Genomic DNA, 25,287 nt, shown 5'->3' with positions numbered 1-25,287 from the left:
GGGGCCGCGTCGGAGGCCCGCGGCAGGTGCTTCGCGGACGCGCGGGGCCCGGGAGGTCGGCGGGGGTCGGCGCTCCTGAGCCTGAGCGGGCGGAGCGGTCGGAACACGAGGTGGTAGTAAGTGCGGTGAGGGAGAGGGCGCGGGGCTGAGGCAGCTCTGTGTGCTTGTTGGCAGCGGACTGCACACCTGGACTATGACGGCGGGGCGGGGGCCGGGGCGGGGGGGTGGGGCTGGCCGGGCCGTCGGCGGGAGGAGGAGGCTGAGCCGACGCTCGGGGCCGTCCGAGGACCTCCCGGCGCGTGCGGCCGCGAGCCCCGGGAAGACCAAGGGGCTCGGGAAGCGGTCAGCTGCCGAGGGGACCGGGGCCAGTGCACCCAGGACTTCGGGGCATTTCCCCGAAGCTGTAGGGAGCACGAGGAGGTTCTAACAGCAGAAGCTCCGTTGTAAAGTTTCGTCGTTTAGGAAACCGGCTGTGACAGCAGAAGAGCGCATGGGCGCCGTGGGGAGATAAGACACCTGTTGGGAAGCCTCCGTCTCCGTCCACACAGGAGGAGGCTTCCTGGACGGGAGGACAGAGGGGCGTGTGACAGCGCCTTAGCGGTAGCCGACGCGAGCTATAAGATCTCTAGAACTTTTGCAGACGTTTGAGGTTTTGCACAATAAAATGTTTGGGAAAAAATTAGCTTTCCTGGTTTAATAACTGATGTAGGTAATTCTCATCTGAAATTTTTTTGCAAAACCATTTTGAAAGTTATTTTGGGGATCCCTGGGTGGCTCAGCGGTTGGGTGTCTGCCTTCAGCCCAGGGCCTGATCCTGGAGACCCGGGATCGAGTCCCGCGTCGGGCTCCCTGCAGGGAGCCTGCTACTCCCTCTGCCTGTGTCTCTCTCTCTCTCTCACTGTGTGTGTGCGCCTCTCATGAATAAATTTTAAAAATCTGTTTAAAAAAAGAGAGAAGGATGGTTCAAAAAACCAAATACACAAAGATAAAACAATCTCATGGATACTTTGTAGCCAGGTTATAATTGAGGAAAGAACTCTGTCGTCTCAGTTTTGAACAACCTAAAAATGAATTTCTCTAGGACCAGAATCTCTTAATTTTTTCATCAATCACCTGCTGGAAAAACTTGAGCACAGACACCAAATCTTGATGATTTACTGTGAGTAGAGGTTTAACAAAACCCCTTTTCTTCTCAACAGAATTTACTTTGGGTTGAAACCTAATGAAAGTCAAGCCTAGAAACCTAATGAAGTCAGGATATCAGCTGTGTTATAAAACATCATTGCTTGTGTTAAAGATGCTCTCCAGCTGGTACACTGCTTCTGTCTGGAGAAAATGGAATGATCTTTTAACATCTATCAGGAAGCCAGACCTTTAGGCTCTCTTTTAACTGAGTTTGGAAATTTAAAAGATAAACTCAGATGACTTGTTCCAAGATGTATCGGTTCCCACAGTCAAGGACCTCTAAGCCAGAGCAGCTCCTATACCTTATCTTGCACCTGAGTTGCATCGCAGCTCAGTGAGGAGCTCATGCATGCCTATGTGGACTGCAGGGAGGAGCACCCGATAATGCCCTGCTCCCAATGTGTGTTTCTTCTCTGTCCTCTTACATGAAGCTGCTGCCAGGTGTGACATTACAGGGGTGTAAGTGATTGAATGTAAGAAGCCCTGCTAAGGAGCACTTATAATTTTATATATCTCCCACTGAAAATCGTACAAATTCAGCTTTGTTTTTAGTTAAAAATTAATATAGAAGCTTTCCTCTTCTGCCAACATGGACCAAAGAGTCTAGCGCCCCTCCACCCTACTATAAAACAGATTTTTTCAGGGAAAAAAAAAATGTGTTAGATTGCTGGATTTTAGAAATTAAAACAAATGTCCAGGAGATCAAGAGAGAAGCGGGGGTAGGGGGGAGAGGGCTGAGCTGTAAGTAGTGAGCATATAAGAAAAGTAGGTTTCCCTGAGAGAAGTACCTCTGTTAGGACTGCTAATAGCAAATAAGTCTTTAGACCTATGGTGGGGTGAGAGAGTATGAACATGATGCTCCCTGGTTAAGTCAGAGATCCTGGAAGGGCTTCCTCAAATTATACATCCCTGTTTTTCACAGTTTAAGATCAACCAACTATGAACTCAAAATCAGAGATCACAAAACACACAAAAGAAGAAACCACTGTAGTTGAGAGTTGGAAAAATAGAAACTGTAGATTGCCCTTTCAAGGACCTCAGATATTGAAATGAAGAGAAACAAAAATACATGAACTATGTAAGGAAATGAGTGAAAGTGAGAAACCAAGAGGAGACCCCACAGTGACCAGAGAAACCCGTAGCTGTTATTTTCTTCCCAGCCTTCTCCTCAGTCTTGTCCTAAAGCCATTAGGTGACACTGGTGGTGACATGACAGGAGTGGAGGAGGTGGAGTTGGCTGTGCTGACCCAGATCTGAGTATCAGACTCTGCCCCATAAGAGAGCTGCCCTTTTGAGATCAAAAGGATGAGGAGTATGCCCTTGTTGACTGCAGCCCAGGGTAAGGAGGGCAGTGCAACAGGAGAGTCCCAGCCTGGGCAGGATACCAGGACATCACCCCAGGGGTGTGGGCTCAGCATGAGGTGGGAATAGCCTCAGGGTGAACTGGGATGTCAGCACAGCAGCACTGTGAGAGTGCTTCCATGCAGGTGGAAGGTGGGGTACGGGGGATCAGAACTGGGTGTTAGAGGGGTTGGAGCCCAGAAGCCATCTGCGAGGGCAGCAGAGCTGCAACAGGGACAGCCTGCTGCCTGGAAGCAGGAAACTGTCCACACTGTAATGACTGTTACTGGGACCTTGTGCATAAATGAATAGGGTCTGAGGACAAGAGGAAAGGAAGGTAACAAAATTAACTTCTTATTGATGACTGTAAGTGATAAGTAGGAAGAAAATCCTTGTTGGAAATACATACTAAGGTAGTTGAGGGTGATGCAGTGTCAACTTAGAGACTTGTTCTCAAATGGTTCAGAGAAAAGGGTTTGAAGTCACCATATGTTCAACTTTTCTATAAGTTTTGTATTGCTTTGAAATAAAAAAAAATAATTGGAAAAGGACAAAAGAGAACAGTCTTTAAAAATGTAATTGTTGAATTGTGATGGTATCACAGGTGTGTGCACATGTCCAAACTCATCCAGTTGTGTACATTGAATATGTGCAAGTTTTTGTGTATCAATCATACCTCCATGAAAGGATAACAAAAGGAATTGTTGAAGTAAACAGATAGGACCCAGTTGAGGACATGCAGGAAAGGATTGTCCAGAATGGACCACAGAGAGGAAAGGCATGGAACAGCGTGAGTGAGGCGTTTAGCAACTGGGAGGGCCGAATGAGACAGACTGCAGGTCTCGGGCGGGGAGGTGGGGTGCAGAGGACAAAGACAGTGAAAGAGAGTCAGTATTTGAAAAGAGGACTCCTGAGAGTTTTCAAGAACCAATGAAAGATATCAGTCCACAAACACAGGAAGCATGATGAGCATCCAGTAAGAAAAACTAAGAGAAATCTACACCTAACTGCATGTGGTGCAGCTAAGAAATATATCCCAAAAAGAGAAGACCTTAAAAGAAACAATAAATAAAATCATTTTAAAAAAAAAAAAAAGGGCAACAAAAAAGAAACTGCCTCGTCTGGTCATGCCAGCGCAGCTGAGGCAGGCTTCCCGCATTGGAACATGAAAAATGGACAGATGTCAGACACACAGTTTTTTTTCTTTCTTTCTTTCTTTCTTTCTTTCTTTCTTTCTTTCTTTCTTTCTTCTTTCTTTCTTCCTTCCTTCCTTCCTTCCTTCCTTCTTCCTTCCTTCCTTCCTTCCTTCCTTCCTTTCCTTTTCCTTTCCTTTCCTTTCCTTTCCTTTCCTTTTTTCTGATACAGAGAGAGAGGCAGAGGGAGAAGCAGCCTCCTTAGGAAGCCCAATTTGGGACTCAATTCCAGAACTCCAGGATCACGCCCTGAGCTGAAGGCAGACGCTCAACCTCTGAGCCACCCAGGGATCCCAGACAGACTGTTTTCTGACATTTGACAACACGCAGTACTGGACCGCAGTCACCCAGAGAGAGGAAACCAGCAAAGTGGGCCTTACCGTCCAGCTTTCTGGCGGGAAGCACTTTCTGGACCGTAGGAGAGGGGGGAAACACAAGTAAAACACAGTGGTTGTGATGATTTGAGAGATTGGAGTTTGGAGGGGCTAATGTGGGGCATTTGTGGGTCTCAGTGCCAGACATGATGGAGCTATGTTGAGAAGCTTCAGAAATCTGCATGAGGTCACCTCAAATGTGTTGCTGCAGGTGAAATCCCAGGAGGACAGGACAGGAACTAGAAGAGTCAACTGTAAATGGAACCATTCCCAGAGCTCACACCACTGTCCCCATGACCTCCAGGAGCCAGTCTTCAGAGCTCCTGAGTTATGTGTCCACTTTGGGTATGGCTGCTCCTCCAGTCCCTAGGCCAGCATTTCCCAAAGCACCATCCATTTTAGAAATTTGCTTTAAAATCATTTTGGGGGGACACCTGGGTGGCTCAGTCATTTGGGTGTCTGCCTTCAGCTCAGGTCATGATCTCAGGGTCCTGGGATTGAGTCCTCAGGTTCCAGGCTCAGTGGAGGGTGGGGGAGGTCTGCTTTTCCCTCTCCCTCTGCTGCTCCTCCTGCTTGTGCTCTCACATGTGCTGTCTCTGTCTCTCATAAGTGGATAAAAAATATTTACATAAATAAAATCATGTTTTGTGCCAGTTTTACCAAGTTTTGATTTCTGGAAGTTGGATCAGGAAATGCTCACCAAAATATAAACCACATCCAGAGATGTTTCAAGTTGGGAAATGTTAGGTTATTCGACCTAACTTTCTTTCACTGCTCCTCTCATGGAACTCTACAGTGAATTCAAATTTTACAGTTGAAGACCTAGGTGCTTCCTTAACTTTACAATTTCAAGCTCAGGAATCTGGGTGGGGGTGGGGGTGGTGAGGTCTTTAGGAAGCTTTGTGCTCTGCGGCAACTTCAGAGTGATGTCTCATGGTGCAAGTGGAGTTGATGAAGGTGAGGGAAGGAGGCTCACCAGGCACAGATGTCCACTGCTCGGCATGTTCCTAGACTTGAGTCTGTAGCTGGGTGTGCACCTGGCTTGCTGTGGCATGGGGAGAAAGTGCACAGCTGAGTCACTGGCACAGTGCCTTAGATTACAGACCGCTTCAGGCCAAGGCAGAGATGCTGATGAAGCCATATCTTGCATTGAAATAGCCCCATTTCCCCAGGGAACTCAGAAACCTCACTCATCCCCTACACCACCTATGGTAAGGCAGTGAAATAGTCTCACCTTACAGGTGAGAGCTAGCTGGCCCAGATCACAAAAGGAGTTCACGATGCCGCCCTCTGTGACAGCCCACCCTCCACACCCTTCTGGGTGCCCGCTGGTGTCCATGGAGTAGGGCCTTGCCTGTCTCAGGACCTCAGCACAACGGGACAAACCCTTCTTCCCTCCCTGCACCTGCACATCTACCCACTTGATCCCCACACACCCTTTGACCTGAACCCTCACAGTTTTCACAGGCACACTCTGACACACACTCAGGCATCTGCAGTGGGATCCTTTCGAGGGGTTCATTACTGTGACTTACTTATTCACCCAGTTCCTCTCAGTTATTATTTTCTGTAATAATTCTTTTGATGGTGCCTGTTTTTCTCTCAATATTAAGAACATTTTCTTTATAAAGATATTAGAAGGATATCATCCTAATGTGTGCTAAGAGTAAAATATGCTATATAAATTAGATGGTTTTAGATGTAAAGATGTTAAATAATGCGTTTGGTACTGACAAGTGGAATAAGCACCAAGATATCAAATATACACCTGAGCAATATACAGTGGAATGGCATGCAAAACCTGAGGTCCCGAGCCTCATTGCTTTCTTAAATTTCAGTTGCATCTAAGTGTAAGGTGGTAACTGATAAATTGATTACAGAGCAACAATAAGTCTCATTCTCATTTCTAGCATAAGAGTGGAGGCCCACATCAGAGACAATCCCACTTCTTAAGTACAAGTGTGCTAAGGAAACCGTGAGCACCACAAGATGTTTCTTTTGCTAACAGTGACTTATCAGTGTGATATGTAAGGTCCCTGGTTATTTTGGTAAGATACAGTTTGCAATCGTGTTTCAGAAGTATGTTAACCTAATCCAGTCGAGAAATGGGCAGAAGACATGAACAGACATTTCTCCAAAGAAGACATACAAATGGCCAACAGACACATAGAACAATGCTCCACATCACTCAGCTTCAGGGAAATGCATATCAAAACCACATTGAGACACCACCTCACACATGTCAGAATGGCAAAAATTAACAAGTCGGGAAATGACAGTTGTTGGCGAGGATGCGAAAGAAAGGGGAACACTTTTATACTGCTGGTAGAAATGCAGACTGGTGCAGCCACTCTGGAAAAGAGTATGGAGGTTCCTCAAACAGTTAAAAATAGATCAACCCTATGACCCAGCAACTGCACTACTAGGTTTATCCAAAAGACACAAATACAGTGATTCAAAGGGGGTGCCTGCACCACAGTGTTTATAGCAGCAATGTCCACAATAGCCAAACTGTGGAAAGAGTCCAGATGCTCATTGACAGATGAATGGATAAAGAAGATGAAGTATCTATATATACAATGGAATATTACTAGCAGTAAAAAAAAAAAAAAAAAAAAAAAAAGAATGAAATCTTGCCATTTGCAACAATGTGGATGGAACTAGAGAATAGTGGACTGAGTGAAATATGTCAATCAGAGAAGGACAATTACATGGTTTCACTGCTGTGGAATTTAAGAAATAAAACAGGGTCACAGAGGAAGGGAGGGAAAAATTAAAAATAAGACAAAATCAGAGAGGGAGACAAATCATCAGAGACTCTTAACTCTAGGAAACAAACCAAGGGTCAACTGGAGGGGAGCATGTAGGGGGATGGGGTCACTGAGTGACAGGGATGGAGGAGGGCGCATGATGGGGTGAGCACTGGGTGTGATATCAGACTAATGAGTCCCTGACCTCTAGCTCTGAAACTAATAATACACTATATGTTAATTAATTGAATTTAATTTTTTTTTAAAGCATGTTTACCTACAGACAGTGCTTATGAGCATTGCAGATGGCACTGGCAGCCCCCCTCCAATCTTTTCACTTTTTCCCTTTGCTGATTCACACGTGGGAAGCAGGCAGATGAAGCGCCAGGGATGCACCAAGGACAGAGAACGAGGCAAAGCTGCTCACCTCACGTACAGGCCGCCCAGGAGATAACCCCTGTCTGATCACGTCCATATCATGGAGGGTCATGTGAAATCACTGCATGATACTAATAGCAGCATTGGGAATTGGGTAAAAGCAAATAAAATTGTGCTTCCCAAAGCAGCAATGTTAAATCACCTTTTAAATGGCATCTTCTGTCTGCTTACGAACATAACTGACCTTTCCCCACGGGTCTGTTGCACATTTGTTCCTGATGAGTTCAAGCTCTCACCCTTTCCTTGCTCATGTTGTTTTATTTTTCTGAGTCCAGACTGCATGGGTTATCTGAATTCTCATGATTCTTACTGCACTCTCCATTATGCCAGCTGACAAGTGGCGACAATTACTCATGTTGCCCTCCTTGCCTTCGCCTTCAAGTCGCCTCCCAGAGAGTGAAGGACCCAGTCTCTGCGTGTTTGCGTCCCACTAACATTGCACGTTCACCCAGCCCCCATGTGTAGAGGCATGCCAGGCCTGGGGCTGGGTAGCGGAGGTGAATGGACCAGGGTGCTGCCCAGCCCTGGGGAGCCCTACCTAGCCTGGCGTCAGCCAACAGCCCTGTGCGGTCCACACAAGAATAGCTCAGTTCCTGCGGTGACTACAAAACTAAATCATTAAAACACCCTCATATTGGATGAAGTTAGAGATCCCTCAGAATCATCATGCCATATCCCAAAGCTGGCCTTGTCACTCTACTAACCATAAATCTGATTCCTCGGATATCAACTGCTCATTAGACAAAGAAATCTGGCCATCAGTTGTTGCAATAAACATTAAACTGTCGTTTGTTGTTTTGACTAAAGACAAATCTCGTGAGGACACGACTGCATGGAGCCCCCAAACATTTCTTGGGAGCTTTCTGTGTGTCTAACCCCACGGCAGTCATTTATGTGCCTGAAGCTTAGTCTCCTTCTTTATGGGTGAAGGGCAAACACTTAGCTATGTCCCAGGGGCTTGGTAAGTACACTGTGGAGTTCCTATAGCTTTGAACACTTGAGGAAGGATCAATGTTATATAAAGGTTTTAAAAGGAGAAACTCTTTGCCCTATTCCTTCTACAATAGTAGGATTGTGGGGACATCTGTGTAACTCAGTGGTTCAGCGTCTGTCTGCCTTTGGCTTGGTCCGGGGACCAAGTCCCACATCAGGCTCCTGACAGGGAGCCTGCTTCTCCTTCTGCCTGTGTCTCTGCCTCTCTCTGTGTTTCTCATGCATAAATAAATAAAATCTTAAAAAAAGAAAAGAAAAAAGAATTGTGGGCCACAGTATGTGATAGGCTATAAGGAAACAGAGGCCATGTGAAAATCAAGGACTTGACCAAGGTAGGGAAACTAGGAGAATCTGAGCCAGGACAGACACCCTGTGTGGTAGATACTTATTCTAACAAGTTGGGGAGATCACCTCCTCTTTGGGGGATTGCTTTCTCCTACCCCTACCCAAGTCTGTGGCTGGGGGGGCCAATGGGTTGCTGTACCCCACCTCAGTAGTGGCTGGGGAATGGCCTGAGCCAGGGTAGAATCTGTTCAGCATACTCCCTCCCACCACCACCATCTTCCAAGGCTGCCCATAGAGATGGGCATGTAACCCAAGCCAGGGGTCCTCTTCAGGACTCTGCACCACAGCTGGGGGGTGGGGCGGGGCCTTCCTTTCAGGCAGTGAGGTTGGGAGAGCATGGCCCGAAAGGTGCCAGTGGGCCATGTCCTTCCTAAAGGAAAACCCTGGGCTCAGAAGATGAGAACGAAGAGACAGGAATGAGAGAGTCCAAAAATAATGTCTCGCAACTTCAAAGGATGGAATTTTCACCAGCAGAAAATGAAAGGAAGGTGGGTCGCTGGTTTCTGAGTGGTAGATAAATACTTAACACCTGTATAAAGTCTAAACAGTCCTGTCCAAAGGCATTTACCAAGTGTTTTTTCAATTTTTCATTCAACCACCTGCCATTGTAACATGCTACACAAAGTGCTGGGAATGATAACAGCGATGTAAACCATTTCTGGCCAGAGGGGTTTGAATGTGGCGTAAGTGATGAGGGAGGACCAAATATGGAGCAAGAGTGAGCAATTCAAGTAGGTGGAGGAGGGGGAAGCATTGTGAGAATGATGGCCCAGACAGATCGAGGGGAGCAGGGTCTGGGTTTGTGGTGTAATCCACATCGAAGGGGATATGACTAAGCCATTTTTAATTTCCAAGCCTTTGATACTGAACCAGAGCAAAAGACATGAACAGATATTTCTCTAAAGAATACACCCAAATGGCAACAGGCACATGAAAAGATGATCAAAATCGCTCATTATCGGAGAAATACAAATCAAAACTACAAGGAGGTGGCCCTTTACACCTGTCAGAATGGCTAATACCAAAAACACAAGAAATAGCAGGTCTTGGTGAGGACATGGAGATAAGGGATCCCTTGTGCTCTGCTGGTGAGAATGCAGACCAGTGGGTCTTCTGTGGAAAATAGTATGGAGGTTCCTCAAAAAGTTAAAAACCATGTGATCCAATAATTCCACTACTGGGTATTTGTCTGAAGAAAATGAAAACAGTAACTCAAAAAGATATAAGCACCCCCATCAGCATTACTCACAATAGCCAAATACGGAAACACACACAGAATGGAATATTATTTAGCTACAGAAAAGAATGAAATCTTTCCATTTGAGACAACCTGGACAGACCTCAGAGGGCCGTCTGCTCAGTGAAATAAATGAGACAGAGAAAGGCAAATAGTATATGAGCTCTCTTATATGTTGGATCTGAAAATAGCAACAACAAGCTCATAGATATAGAGAATAAACTGGTGGTTGCCAGAGGTGGGAAGTGGGGCATGGGAGAAATGGGTGAACTAGCATGGGTTTGTTTTGTTTTGTTTTACTTATTTATTTATTTAAGTTTAAATAAACTGAATAGGGATGCCTGGATCGCTCATTTGGTTAAGTATCTGCCTTTGGTTCAGGTCATGATCTCAGGGTCCCAGGATCAGACTCCCTGCTCAGCAGGTAGTCTGCTTCCCCTTCTCCCTCTGCCTGTTGCTCCGCTTGCTTGTTCTCTCTCTCTCTCAAATAAATTAAATCTTCAAAAATAAATAAATAAATAAATTGAATCAATTTTTTAAAAGATTAATATGTGTTTATACAGTAAACTTTCATATAAAGCTAAAGTATAAAATAGATGCACAAGCATAACAAATATTCTGGGCTGGACACTTCACTGGACTGCATGGTGGCTCACAAGGGAATTCCACATTTCACGGAAAGTTTGTAAGACATTAGTCTTTAAAAAAAATTATGGTACGTCTGAAAGATCACATCACAATAAATCAGGCTTTTCTGCATCCACATATGGTCATAGAACCCTTTGAATTCTGTTGATTCCTTCCTGTCACCATATCTTAATTTCCACTGAGCAATTTCATTTGTAAACATTTGTCATTATAAATACTAAAAACCTCAGATCTATTAGTCTGAAATTTTTAACACTTGAAAATCAAAAAGGAATATTCTATTAGAAGTTGGGGGTTTTAATTAAATATGGAAACAGAAAGAAAACTAACTCATCACACTGTCAACTTACCAGCTAGATGCTGATTTTTAAGATCATTTGAGATGTAATGCTTCAAAAAAGAGATCTCATTGACTTAAAGCTTCCTAAGCACATTTTTTAAGTTGGTTTGAGTTTTGCAGCTAGGTTGTATTGTTCCAGGTTACTTTTTATTTTTATTTTTGTAAAGAATTTTCACATTATTTTTTAAAGGGTTTTTTTTAGTTATTTTTTTAAACATTTATTTATTTATGATAGACATAGAGAGAAAGAGTGGCAGAGACACGGGAGGAGGGAGAAGCAGGCTCCATGCCGGGAGCCCAACGTGGGACTCAATCCTGGAGTCCTGGAGTCCCGGGATCACGCCCTGGGCCAAAGGCAGGCGCTAAACCGCTGAGCCACCCAGGGATCCCCCTTTTTAGTTATGTATTTGAGAGAAAGTGCGCAGGCGCACACATGAGCAAAGGGAGGGGCAGAGAGAGGAGAAGGAGTCACCCCACTGAGCAGGGAGCCTGATGCAGGACTCAATCCCAGGACCCCGAGATCATGACCTGAATCAAAGGCAGACGCTTCACCAACTGCGCCACCCAAGAGCCCCTCCAGCTTACTTTTTAAATGAAAAATCCATGAAATCTCCTCTCAAGTCAAATGTAACCACTTGACTGTACTGGCTGGGCTTAAGATTTTTTTCTCCCAGAGGAAAAAAAATCAAGAAAACATTGAGGTCCAGATTTTGTCTTTAAAAAAAAAAAAAAAAGACTATGCTCCTGCCCATCTGCTGAGCAAGTAATCATACCTGCATAGGTATGAAAATGGAAAGTCAAACAAGAATTTTTATGTCATCTAGAAGCTACAAGTTCATGTGAAGACAAATAGCAGATGAAGAAACGGTATGTCAGTCAGGAGGGGCCTGTTGCAGAGCTGGATGGAACATGAGTGAAGCACCAGCCCAGCCAGTACTGTCAGGGAAGGCAGCAGGGAAACCGAGTTTTACAAAAATTTCTGAGCACCTGGGTGGAGCACAAGGCATTGCAGTGCCGTGTACAGGCACAGTGGGCAAAGGTATCATTTCTTAGCTCTGTGATCCAAGATTTTAACACTTAAAAATAATGTGTTGAAAGGAGGAAACTGAGGCCTGCATGGTGGACGTGTCAAAGTGACCACTCAGCCTCTCCTCCAGTGTTTTGAGCAACGTCCTCCCCTTGCCACACACACACTCACATACACACATGCGTGCAGCTCATGATGGAACCAGGCTTCTGGACTGTGGAGGGAGTGGCTTGGAGTATTTTTCTACCCACAAATAGTACACCTCCCGAACGGAATTCTAGTAAACCTAATACTTGCCATCCTCCACATTTCTACTGTGATTTTATGTGCACGTCCCATACAGATTGATACCGCAGGAAAGTACCCTGCTGGTCCACCCTTTGAGGGGCTACCAGATTTCTCCACTGTACAGGAATTTTTCCCTTTGTAATGAGTAAGTATCTTGTGCGCAGATACTTTGAGACCATGTAAATATTCTATTTCTAATCGAATATCATCCACTAGTTTAGCATTCATTTTTCCCTAAATTGATTATTATTATTATGTTGGGCACCAAATGATGCTTTTGTGCTTCATAATTGTACATGTATTACTTGTAAAGCTAAGGAAGAGCTTTCACTGCTTCTCATGTATTTATTCAATTATTTATTTATGTCCAGATGGACTTGTGGGTTTTTTTTATCTTATAGATTATCACCTATTACTGTTGTTGTTTCTTGTGCTCGGACTGTCACAGATTTGTGCATTGGAAAACCCTTCTGGTTGGATCTGATATCCTCTTGCCTTTAGCTTTCAAGTATGTTATGGAGCAAATGTTCCCCCTCCACTTCCCTGGATTCGTATGTTGAAACCCTAACCCCCAGTGTGACAGTATTAGTGGGTGGGGCTTTTAGGAGCCAATGAAATCTAGATAGTCATGAGTGTGGGGGCCCCCATGATGGGATTGATGCCCTCCTGAGAAGAGACATCAGAGCTTGCTCTCCATGCCACATGCACACAACAGGATGGCTGTCCGTAAGCTTGAAGGGGGCCCTCACCAAGAACTGACCTGCCAGCATCCTAATCTCAAGCTTCCAGCCTCCAGAACTGTGAGGAATGAGTGTTTGTTGTCCATGCTGCCCTGGTTGGTGTTATCTTGTTGTCATGCCCGAACTGAGCGTATATAGTCAATCACTGTTTCCCAAAATTACTAGTTGTGTTCTTGTCCACCCCCCTTCCAGGTGGTGATGCTATTCTCTGTGATACAGTTCTGTTCACCTATTTCTGTCTGAATTTCACTGGATGTCTTCCTCCCTCCTTGTTGTCTGATTGGCTTGTGTGAAACGTTAAGTTGGTTCTGCCGTCGGAACTTTGTGAAGGACACCTCCAAACCCTCCCGCCCTGACCCTCCGCTCCCACCACCCCTACAGCTAACCCAGCTCTTCCGGCTCTGATTCCTCCCTCCTGCATTTAGTTTTTGCACAAATGAGCAAATAATGCATGTTTTCTTATCCTTATTTCTTATGTGAAAGGAACTCCAACAATTAGATGCACACAGGTTGTTCCATTATTTCTCTCTCATTCTTTCTCTCTCTCTTTTTTAAGACTTATTTATTCATTTGAGAGGGAGCATGTAAGCAGGGATGTAGGCAGAGGGAGAGAAACAAGATTCCCCACTGAGCGCAGAGTCTGATGGAGCTTGATCCCAGGACCGTGAGCTGAAATCAAGAGTCAGACACCCAAACCCCTGAGCCACCCAGATGCCCCTTCCTCTTTCTCTTTTGCTGGTGCCCTGTTACTTGGCATCTGGGTCCTGTCGGCAGTGCTCTTCCTCCTCCTTGGGTATATGGTGGCCTGTGGGTCTGCTACCTCAGCCCTTTTCACTAGAAGCACCCGTTGGGAGCACAGAGGACCCTCTAAGACTTGAAAGCTGAGTGGGCAATCCCTGGCTGAGCTCCTTTGCATATAGATGCTCCAGACAGTAAATACTGCAGAATAAATCCCATTATCTGGGAAGCTGTCCTGCAGAATGATAGAAACAGATGGTTATTAGGCAGTGCCAGGGATGCCCTCCTTCTCAGCCTGGTCTGGACATACATCTCCACAATCCCATGCTGTCAACATGGCATGTGGCCTGCAGGCCACGCGCCCTACTTAAATATGAAACCACAACAAAGTTTTCAAGGGAAGGTTGAAGGGAGATGGTTATTGGAATAGTAATAAGCGCTTTTAAGGTGGCCCTTGTTAAAATCCAAGTCCCCAGGGGAGGTGTCGGGAAGGCAGGGGAGGGAGTGAGGCGCTCCTCTATACCGTCTGGTGGAGAGCCTATGCTTGGGGTTTAAAAAGCCATGCCTGAGGCTGGGCTCCCAGGTGGTCCTGAGGTGCTAAAACCAGCCAGGGCATCCCGGTAGGGCCTGTCTTCAGGCTTGACGCCCAGGTGCCAACTCACCTAGTGGCAGGGAGCTGAAGCAACCCGCAGTCTCCCAGAAAGGCACAGCTGGTGTGGCAGCAGGATCCCTCCCCAGGCACTGAAGACCCAGCAAGATGGAAAGCGTGGGATTCATCCTCCTCCCTGCTGTGCCTGGACCATCACAGATGAGAGGAGGAAGGGTCAGGCAATCCCAAGCCTCCTTTCATGCGTTAAGCGGAAATTTATAAAAACCGATCCTTTTTGAATAATTCCTACTTGATTTTATTTGACCTAGTTGTAGATCTTCTTTTGTATAATAGATGAGAAAATGAGATTTTTTAAATGTCTGCTTTAAAGTGATAGCAGTTAGAATCATCCTGAAGGTGATGAGATAGTAGAGTCAGGATGCCAGACCAGCTACAACGGGGCCTTTAATCAAGCTGTGGCCTTCAGCAAGTCATGTCCCTCCTCTCTGTCTTCCTGTGCTTGTGTTTAGGGTAGATGATAATAGTGCCCATCTCTGGGGCTGCAGACAGGGTTGAGTGAGGTCATACACTTAGACGGTAGTTGGCCTTGGGTAACTATTGATCAGTGTTAGCAGCTTGATTGCTCCTACCATCAGCACCACCTCCATGCAGCACCACTAACAACACTGCCAACAACATCGCCATCACCCACCACCTCCACCACCACTAACAGAAACACCATTACCACCACCATCATCACCATCAACACCCACCACTACCACTACCACTAACAGGAACATCATCACCATCACCCCCACCAGCATCATCACCAACATCACCACCACCACCCAGCTATTACTAGCAAAGTTTAGACACTCTGAATTAGTCTGACAACATTCAGATAACAATGAAACAGCTGGCTAATACCAGGTCTGACTCAAGTGCTCATTCCCTAGTACCTGTGATTCACTTGGGGTGCAAGCTGGGGTTTATTTAAAATACAAACTTCTGGGGGTGCCTGGGGGCTCAGTTGGTTAAGTGTCCGACTCCTGATCTCAGCTCAGGTCTTGATCTCAAAGTTCTAAGTTCAAGTTCTAAGTTCAAGCCCTGGGCATGGAGCTTACTTGAAGAGAAAAGAAAAGAAAAAAAAGAAGAAAAGAAAAGAAAAGAAAAGAAAAGAAAAGAAAAGAAAAGAAAAGAAAAGAAAAGAAAAGAAAAGAAAAGAAAAGAGAGAAGAGAAGAGAAGAGAAGAGAAGAGAAGAGAAGAGAAGAGAAAGGAAAGGAAAAGAAAGAAAGAAAAGAAAAGAAAAGAAAAGAGAAAAGAAAAGAAAAGAAAAGAAAAGGTATAGGACAAAATAAAAGGTGTCAAAGATCATAGCACCTAGCCATGAACACTTCTGTTTCCTGTGTGTCACAGAATATTAATGGAACAGAAGCATATACTTAAAGTGAGCTTTGAATCTTGTTGAATCAAACCTCTGCTTGGGCAACTGAATGCAATGAATTAGTGACCAAATTGGCCTGGTTTCCAAAAGTCCACAGGTAGCTTCAGACAACCCCTCTGTTGTCATTCAGCAGAGAGCAAGAAGGAGCATCCTATCCTTTCTGGAGATGAAATGGCTGGATGGGTGTGGATAAGGGGAAGGGGAAGAGTGCCACGTGCAAGCTACATGGCTTAGGTCATGGGCCACCTGGACCTGTTTCCTCGCTGTAAGAAGGGAGTGATTTGAAGCCCAGTGGGCTTCACAGGAATGGTATAAGGTCTGAAGACATAACAATGATGGATGTGCTTTAAAAGTACAATTGAGGGCAGCCTCAGTGGTTCAGCGGTTTAGCGCCACATTCAGCCAGGGCGTGATCCTGGAGACCTGGGATCGAGTCCCACATCGGGCTCCCTGCGTGGAGCCTGCTTCTCCCTCTGCCTGTGTCTCTGCCTCTCTCTCTCTCTCTCTCTCTCTCTCTCTCTCTCTCTCTGGGTCACTCATGAATAAATAAATAAAAATCTTTTTAAAAAATAAATAAAAATACAATTGCTATCCGAAGATAAAATAGGAAATTTTGTTGTAAAAATTTACTTATTTATTTATTTGAGAGAGAGAGTGCATGTGCATAAGCAGGGGTGGGGTAGGGCAGAGGGAGGGGGCAAGAGAGAATCTCAAGCAGACTGCATTCTGGACACAGTGCCCAATGTGGGGCTCGATCTCACAACCCTAAGATCATGACCAGAGCTCAAATCAAGAGTTGGACTCTTAACTGACTGAGCCACCCAGGCGCCCCTATAATAGAATATTTTTAAAAACATTAATGACTAGCAATTGTGAAACTGTTTCTATAGTGAAAATATGCATAAAACATGAAGTTTCCATTTTACCATGTTTAAGGGCACAGTTCAGTGACACATTCACACCATCCATCTCCAGAACCTTTTCATTTTCTCAACAATCATGAAACTTCATTCAGTAAAGTTCACAGTTTTTAGTGTAAAATTGTGTGAGTTCTGTCAAATAGATAGAGTTGTAGAACCATTTCCTCAATTAAGATCTAGAATTGTTATAGTTCTATAGTTTTAAGTTTATAGTTTTAATTGAATAGTTCCCAAAACTCCCCAAATTCCTTTTTATGCCTTTGCAGATCAACCCCTCCCACAACACCAGACCTCAACAACACACGCTGAGGTCTGTTGACCTCACTGATCTGTTCTTTGATTTATTTTGCCTTTTCTAGAATGTCATATGAATGGAATCATATGCATGGAATCACACAATACGCGGTCTCCAAGACTGGCTCTTTTATGTAGCGTGGCGCATTTGACATTCATCTACATTGTTGAGTGGGTCGGTGTTGGGTAGCTTTGCAGTGTGAAGTGGACTCCGGATTCTTTATGCACTCACCAGCCGATTTGGGTTGTTTCCAGTTGTTGGTGATTAGGAATGAAGTGCTATCAGCATACAGCACTTTTATATACAGGTTTCTGAGGGAGCGTATGTTTTTATTTCTTTTGAGTTGGGAGCATTGGTGTGAACCAACCAGGTAATAGGAGGAGTATATGTATAACTATAAGAAATTGCGCAGTTGGCTTCCAGTGGGACTGCACCATTTAGCATTTGCAGCAAAGGGATAGGAGAGCCATTGTCATTCTCTCTCTGCCCCTCCTCCATCTCTCTCTCTCTCTCTCTCTCTCTCTCTCTCAAATAAATAAATCTTTAAAAAAAATAAAATCTTTTAAAATCTAAAAAAAATTAATGTACTAAGAGTGTATGAGCAAATGCTTGTGCTAGAATAGTAAGTAAATAAGAGGAAGATATAAATGTTTACTAATAAATGCTAGGAAATAAATGCTAACCTGTGTAAGATCATATATATAAAGAAGGAAACACATGATACATTGAAAGTGGTTATCACGTATGACTAGGCTATGGGTAATTTTATTTTTGTCTCTATTTTCAGTTTTCTACAATGGCATACATTTCTTTTAGTGTCAGAAAAAAATTTAATGAAAACAATGAACCCTGACCCATAACTTGCACCATAGTAAAAATTAACTCAAAATGGACCATAGGCTATAGTTGCTCAGAGTCCTTGTCAGCACTTGGTATTGTTAGTGTTTTGTTTTGTTTCAGATGGAGCCATCCTCATAGATGTGCCATGGTGTTTCATTATGTTTTTGTTGGCATTTCCGCAACAAGACCAAGGATGCTGAGCAGCTTTCTATGTGCTTCTTTGCCACGCATCTCTCTTCTTCAAAACGTTTGCCCATTTTTAAATCAGGCTGTTTGTTTCTTATTATCAAGTTTTGAGAATTCATTTCATATGATAGATGCAAATCTTTATCGCATGTGTACATTGCAAATAGTCTTCTCCCAGTCACTTCTTTTTTCATATCAGTATGTGATGTCAGCCAGTCTTTTTCCAAGAACAGAAATTTTTAAATCTAATGAAGCCCAATTTATCTATTTTTTTTTTATGGGTTGTGGTTTTGGTGTCCTAAATAATCTTTGCCTGACCCAAAGTCGCAAAGATTTTCTTCTAGATATTTTATGATTTTAGGTTGTGCATGGAAGCCTATGGTCCATTTTGAGTTAATTTTTACTATGGTGCAAGTTATGGGTCAGGGTTCATTGTTTTCATTAAATTTTTTTTCTGACACTGAAAGAACTGTATGCCATTGTAGAAAACTGAAAATAGAGACAAAAATAAAATTACCCATAGCCTAGTCATACGTAATAACCACTTTCAATGTATCATGTGTTTCCTTCTTTATATATATGATCTTACACAGGTTAGCTTTTATTTCCTAGCATTTATTAGTAAACATTTATATCTTCCTCTTATTTACTTACTATTCTAGCACAAGCATTTGCTCATACACTCTTAGTAAATTAATTTTTTTAGATTTTAAAAGATTTTATTTTTTTAAAGATTTATTTATTTGAGAGAGACAGAGAGAGAGGGAGAGAGAGAGAGATGGAGGAGGGGCAGAGAGATAATCCACAAGCAAACTCTCCGCTGAGTGTGCAATCTGATGCAGGGCTCGATCCCATGACCCTGAGATCATGACCTGAACCAACATCAAGAGACACCTAACTGACTATGCCACCAGGCACCCCTAAGGTTTTATTTTTAAATAGTCTCTACACCCAACATGGGGCTTGAACTCACAACCCCAAGATCAGGAGTCATATGCTCCACCAACTGAGCCAGTCAGACACCCCAGTAAATTTATTTCTCAAATAAAATATCTTTTCAGAGTTTTTCTTATTGCTGAAGTAACTATGCTTATTGCATAAAACTAAAAAAAATAGGTAAATAAAAGAATAGCGTGAAAATTACCCTTAACCATACTATTTAAAAATGATTTGCCTACATCCTTTCAGATGCTTATGTCTGGAAGTGTGTATAGGTATTGTTCTATTGACTATATATAATTATACAACTTTTATAAATTAGTTGACTATTTTGTTGGTGATATTTAGACTGTCCCCTGTGTTTTTCTCTCATAGGTATTGCTGGAATGAACAGTCTCATTCACGTATCTTTGGATTTGAGATTTTTTTCTTTGGTTAGATTTCCAATAGGGTCATTAATGAGTCAAAGGCTATGGACATTTTTAATGCTCTTGAATCCCTGTCTACATCTCCTTTGCCCCCAAGAAAGATTGGATCGATGTATCATCTCTCATGCAGTTCTTGTGATTAATACATTTTTTGTGTGTCATAATTCGACTGGTGGATCATGACATCTCAGTTGGGGTTTCCCTTGTATTTGATTGCTCCTGAGGTTAAACATGCTTTCCAATGTCCACAGTCTTTCATAATGACCTCTTTCATGATTTATCTGATAGTCCTTTTACCTATTAGGTAGTATCTCTATTAGTAGGCATACTAAGGCATATTCACCTTTAGATGGAAGACATCACAAAGTTGTGTCAGGCTTGACATCTTTTCCTGTTTAGTATAATGTGCAAAAGAGACAAGGAAAATGTATTTCTATCAATCTTTATGTTGTTGGCCTCTTGATTTCTCAAAAAATAAGGAAAACAAAAATAGAACTTTTGACCTTTGAATTTTCTGTTCCCATGCCATGCTTTCAAGACAATTAAGATATAAATATTCTTTATATAGGCTCTTGTCCCTCTTAATCCATGATTGATACCCTATGTTGAAGTAGTATGGTGGCACACAAAAGAATCATCTCAGAGAATGCAAATGTTAATAAAAGATGGGTTGTCAAACATGGTTAGGCAGAGAACAATGAAGAGAGAACATAATTTGCCTTTCTTAGATGTCCTGACGGTATCATGTTAGGCACCTAACACCACTCCAGTCCCCTCTTGGTGACTGTCCTGTGTGAGCCATGTTGACAGCACCCGCTGGTGGCTATCAGCCCTGCGTGGACAGCTCCCCAAGAAAGGACCCATGTTGAAACATGGGTTGAAATTGGGTTTGAGGATGTGGGCCTGTTTCATATTTCTGACTACTATATAATGCATTTTATAAGCATAAGTTGGTCTATTAATTGGATTAGAGATTAGAAATTGAATACAGACGGTCTCAGACCTAACTGTGGTCCCACTTATGTGGTTTTTCGACTTTACTGATGGTGTGAAACCGAGACACACTCAGTAGAAACTGTGCTTCGAGTTCTGAATGTGGATCTCTTCCTGAGCTAGTGACACGTGGTTCTGATCTCCCCCGTGATGCTGGGTGGTGGCCGCAGCTCTCAGCAGCAGCTCCCATACACCGACCACCGTCTATACCCACACAGCCAATCCATCTGTCACTTTCGGTACAGCGTTCCATGAGTTACAGGAGCTACTCAACACTTTATCATCAAATAGACTTCATGTTACACAGTTTTGCCCACCTGCGGGCTAACTTGAGAGCTCTGAGCACATTCAAGGTTGACCTGGGCTATGCTGTGATGTTCAGTAGGTTTGGCGTGTGAAATGCGTTTTCTCCTTAGGATATTTTCAACCTATGGTGCGACTACCAGAACATAACCACACCCCAAGTGGAGGAAGATCTGTAAATGTTCCAAAACCAGCCAAGTCCACAATTTGAATCTCGAATCTTGTTCCTGACCATTGTAACCATTTTGATGCCAAGGAGGAGGAAGGATAAGTAGAGGTCCTGTCCTCACACAAAGGGTTGAATAACACCAGTATTGTAATCCCTTAGAGGATGTCGAGAAATCTGGGCTTGTCCAGCAGTCGTTGTGCACTTTCTCTGCTTCCATTTATTCAAAGGGAGAACAGGCACGGGTTCAGGGTGAGTTCAAACCATGCCATATAGGCTATTCTGCTTAAGGAAAACAAGATTCCCAAAATTTCAAATGGATGACCTGGATAACTAAAATTAGAATTTGTTTGATTGCATTACAAAGATCTTTTTCAGCTTAGAAAATCATGCTTTATATTTCTTGTAAATATCTACTCTTTTTGTCATTTACAATATTGGGGTTCAGGGGCCCCTGGCCTGCTCCATTGGTAGACTGTGAAACTCTTGATCTCAGGGCTGTGAGTCAGAGCCCCACTTTGAGTGTAGAAATTACTTAACAATAAAATTTAAAAAAATAAAATTAGTGAGTTGACACATTTTTTCATAATATTCTTTTTTTTTTTAGTGCACCAACACCAGTATCTTCGAAGTAGTTTGAAATGCAGTATCTTATTAACCGTGAATTCTCTTTTATTCTCACACACACAGTGCAACAGTAGAACAAACAGAGACACACCTCGTAAGTCTCTTTATTTTTTTTTATTTTATTTATTAATGAGAGAGAGAGAGAGTGCAGCAGAGACACAGGCAGAGGGAGAAGCAGGCTCTGTGTAGGGAGCCCAACGTGGGACTCGATCCCAGGGCTCCAGGATCAGGCCCTGGGCTGAAGACAGCGCTAAACCGCTGAGCTACTGGGATTGCCCATAAGTCCCTTTCTAACTGAAACGTCACTCATCAGGTATTTATCTTTCAGTATTTGGTGAAAGGTGCGCATTTTTCCCCCTTTCCAGTCTGACTGAATTTTTTTTTTTTTTTGAATAAATTTCCTTCTGGGAGAGCATTAGGGCTGATCTACAGGAGCGGAGCGAACCCATTTTGACCTCTTGAACAAGGCAGTGTGCTTGTCACAGCTCAAGTCTATGAACCAGCTAATAACTTGCAATTTAGAAAGATATGCCTGTTTGGACACCCAACTTCTCAACTTAATAATTTATTACATCAAGGCTGCTTTCTCAGGAGCTCCCAGTCCATCAGTGAGTGTTAAAACGAAACAGAAGTGAGCTTTGGGGACCCGAGAATCAGCACAAGCTGGCCATCAACACAAGTGTTACCATCTTCCTATGCCTTCCGTTCTTGAGGAACGAACCCTTCTGGTTGGACCCAGCCACCAGTTAGATTGGCAGGACCCTGAGACCCAGGCTGCTCAGTGCTAATGGGCATCTGTGGGTCCGATGCTTGGTTGTGGAGACCCCATGTGTGTGTGACCACCAAGCGATCCATCTCACCCTAAGGGGGGGGCTCGTCAGCAGAGGGGGGCCGTAGCCTTTCAGGCCGAGTTTTTGCAGTTAAGGATTATTTGTGACAGATGAGCCCATCCTGGGAATCTTGCCTGCTTTGTGCTGCAAAAAGAACATCTCCCACCTTCTGGGGAAGGAGCCTTGACTGATGTAAACGGAAGGAAAAGCTGCGAGCTCTTCAGAAGCCATCATTTCAGGGCTTTGAAGATAAATGAGTATGTACATATTTCTACGTGCAAAATGAGACTCCCTACCTTTAGAAGGATCTCACATCTCCCTGCCTTTTGAAGCTCCCACAGATACAAAACGCAGTCATTTTCCTGGTACCGGTTAGTTTATTGATCTAGTTGGACAAAAAGAGCAGAACTATGAAAAATGACTCCGGCAAACACTCCTTTCATCTTCCAGCGGTGAGGCATCTTTAAAACCTGATTAAAACACTTCGAAACAAATGAAATGGCTTTCGGTTTAACAGCAGCAGGAAATCCCAGGATCTCCCCCATGTCTCTCAGCTTCAGGAGCTCATGTTGGAGCCGGAAAACCGTGGTCTCAAACCTAAAGCCTGCATCCTTTGACTGTGTTTTCTTCCATCGTCCTTTTGCAACTGCTATTGTAACATATATTATTTCCTTCCACAAACTGTCTCCTGTGTCTCCTCCCAGATTCTGTGCAACTTGGGGAACAGGCACAGATTGCTCCAAGGGTCCCAGCCTCCCTGCAGTCAAGGAAGTGGGCTCAGATTATGGGAGTGGTCAGGGCAGAGTGGGGCAGAGCCAGGTGAAGGGTGGACACCCAGCTGGTGCAAATGGTCAGCCACTCAACACCCCACCCCTGCCCTCCTACCTCCTCTTTTGCTTCATTAACTAGCCTGGTACTGTCTGGGGAAGGGGCAGGCCACGGTCACCGTTTAGAACACCAGGGCTCTTGGGGAAATCATGTGCTGCGTCTCGGGTGCAGAATCCCGAAGAGCAGGAGTAAAACACTCCACACGTCCAGGCTTCCCATGAGAAGGGCAGGAAATAAGCTAGAAAGGACTGTTTGTGAGGGGCCAAAGAACTGGCCAAAGTCCAGGTCAATAGTTCCAGCTCTTACTCCCCATAGCTCAGGTTTGTGGCACACCAGTAATGAGGTGACAGATCCTGATCATAGAAACTCTCACACATCAGTGAGAATTTATTTCTTGCAGAATTGACACTCTTTCTTGTTAGATGTTGGGATTTTGCGCTTTTTTCCCCTTGGAAATTGTTCACTGAATACTTGTTTTTAAGAGGAGTTTGAGTTTAGGGTCACAAATAATATTATTTCTTTAAAACTTTCTTTTAATGGAATGCACCAGAAAGCTCATGTGATTTTACTCTAACAACGATGTGTCAGATTTCTAAATCAACCTGACTTCCAGCAGTGTGAACTGCATTTTAAATTGTCGTTGTGCACAGTGACCGAAAAAAATATTCAAACAAGGTGCAACCCCTCGCACCTGAGAACACCCACACATGGCACAATCAGGCTGGAGACCCCTGAGCCTCCAGCAGGAATTAGGCAAACTTCCCAGTGACTGAAGAGGCAGGGAAGGAAAGGGCCCGGGCACGTGACAGAAGGGCTGCAAAGTTAACGTGCGCAAACAACTAGTAAGGGATGTGATTCCAAATATAAACGTGGCCGAGTATGGGTCATGTGCAGCCAGGAAATGCCAAGTTCAAAAATAATTCTCAAGAAGTTGAGCTGTAAGTTGATTGTTAGGAGCTTTGGATGAATGTTTCCAAAGGAAAACCGGCTCCTCGCAGCCCAGGAAGCTGCTGCCCTACTGCAGCTGACAGCTGGCCTCCGGACAGCATGGCTCTGCCGGCCAAGCTCGGGGAAAGGACGCAGAGGCCTGGCGGCTATGCCCCACTCCATGGTGGTAAACAAAGGTCCCAGGGAGAGCAAGCGGAGGCCTCTGGTCCAGGGCTGACTGGAGCCTGGGGGGGAAGGAACATGGAGGCAGGCCCAGGGCTGGGACGGCCCCCCATGAGGAGGGCTCAGGTGTGCCCTGATGGGGGACCGTGGGCACAGGGACACAGCCGGGGGGTGGGGGCGGCTAACTGGAAGCAGGTCCCTACAGGGTGGGTCCAGGGAGTGTGCATGGCTCTTCCGCTGCTCTTAAGTTGCAGGTGGGGGAAGAGCCAGAGCAGCTGCCAGTTACTGACCAAGTCTGGTGGTCTGGGCCCACCTGATACAGGGGATCCCGAGCTGGTTGCTCAGGAGAGACACCTGACGTCCTGTAAGCCCGCTGGCTCCTGGGCCACTGGATGGTGGGTTGCTTTCCAGGCCTGGCTGTCGTGGGCTGTGGGTTGTTTTTCTTCTGGTCTGGTAGTGGTCCTGGGCCTATCTGGTCTCTCGGAACTGACCACTTCCCTAGCCTTTTCACAAGCTGGCTGGACCTTCTGCCTTCTCCTAGATAAAGATCAAGCTTTCAGAGTGCATAATCCGAGGTAATTGCCAGTTCTCAGATTCCATACAAAGAAAAATCTTGAGAATGACAATGTCCTGTCCGTGGAGGGCCTGCAGGGAGCCTACACCCAAGGGGACCCTGAAGACTGGCCCCACCCATGTGGCCTTTGATCAGTCTCAGCCGCGGGGCAGGGAGAGAGGCTGGAGGCTATCCAGCCCCCCCCAACCCCAGACCCTCACGACTCTCCCAGCCACGTGACCCCAAGCCCAGGACAGACCGGCCAGCTGCTCCTAGACTGGTGTGTCAGGCCAAAGTTCCTCCACTAGGCGTCTCCCCCAGAACCCAGGTGGTGCCAGAGCCGCCCGGGGTCCCCCCAGGCCTGGAGCCACCAACGCCCCATGTGGCTCTGAGCGCCAGAGCAGCTCGCCACCCACAGTGGGCACATACCTAGCTCGTGGGTCCTGCAGCCTGAAGGAGCCAATTGTCTTCCTGGAGACGAGTGCCCAGGGACCCACCTCGAAGCTGCTGGGGCTGCTATGCGGGGTGACGAACACGCTGGCCGTTGCGCGAAGAGCCGCCTCTGATGGGGCAGGAGCTGCGCTTTTCAGGTTTGTAC

General features: G+C 44.8%; 1 long non-coding RNA gene across 1 annotated transcript; it reads left to right on the top strand.

Moving 5' to 3' along the window:
- Nucleotides 1-2: 2 nt before the first annotated feature.
- LOC112663110 (uncharacterized) lies at nt 3-22,884 on the top strand. Its single transcript, XR_007402817.1, has 2 exons — nt 3-116; nt 21,780-22,884. It is a non-coding gene; the product is annotated as an uncharacterized LOC112663110 (long non-coding RNA).
- The last annotated feature ends 2,403 nt before the right edge of the window (nt 22,885-25,287 follow it).

This window comes from Canis lupus, chromosome 16, assembly GCF_003254725.2.
Source record: "Canis lupus dingo isolate Sandy chromosome 16, ASM325472v2, whole genome shotgun sequence".
In the NCBI taxonomy this organism is placed as follows: domain Eukaryota; kingdom Metazoa; phylum Chordata; class Mammalia; order Carnivora; family Canidae; genus Canis; species Canis lupus.
The sequence above is the reverse complement of the archived record's forward strand: the minus strand, read 5'-3'. Positions and strand labels throughout refer to the sequence as shown.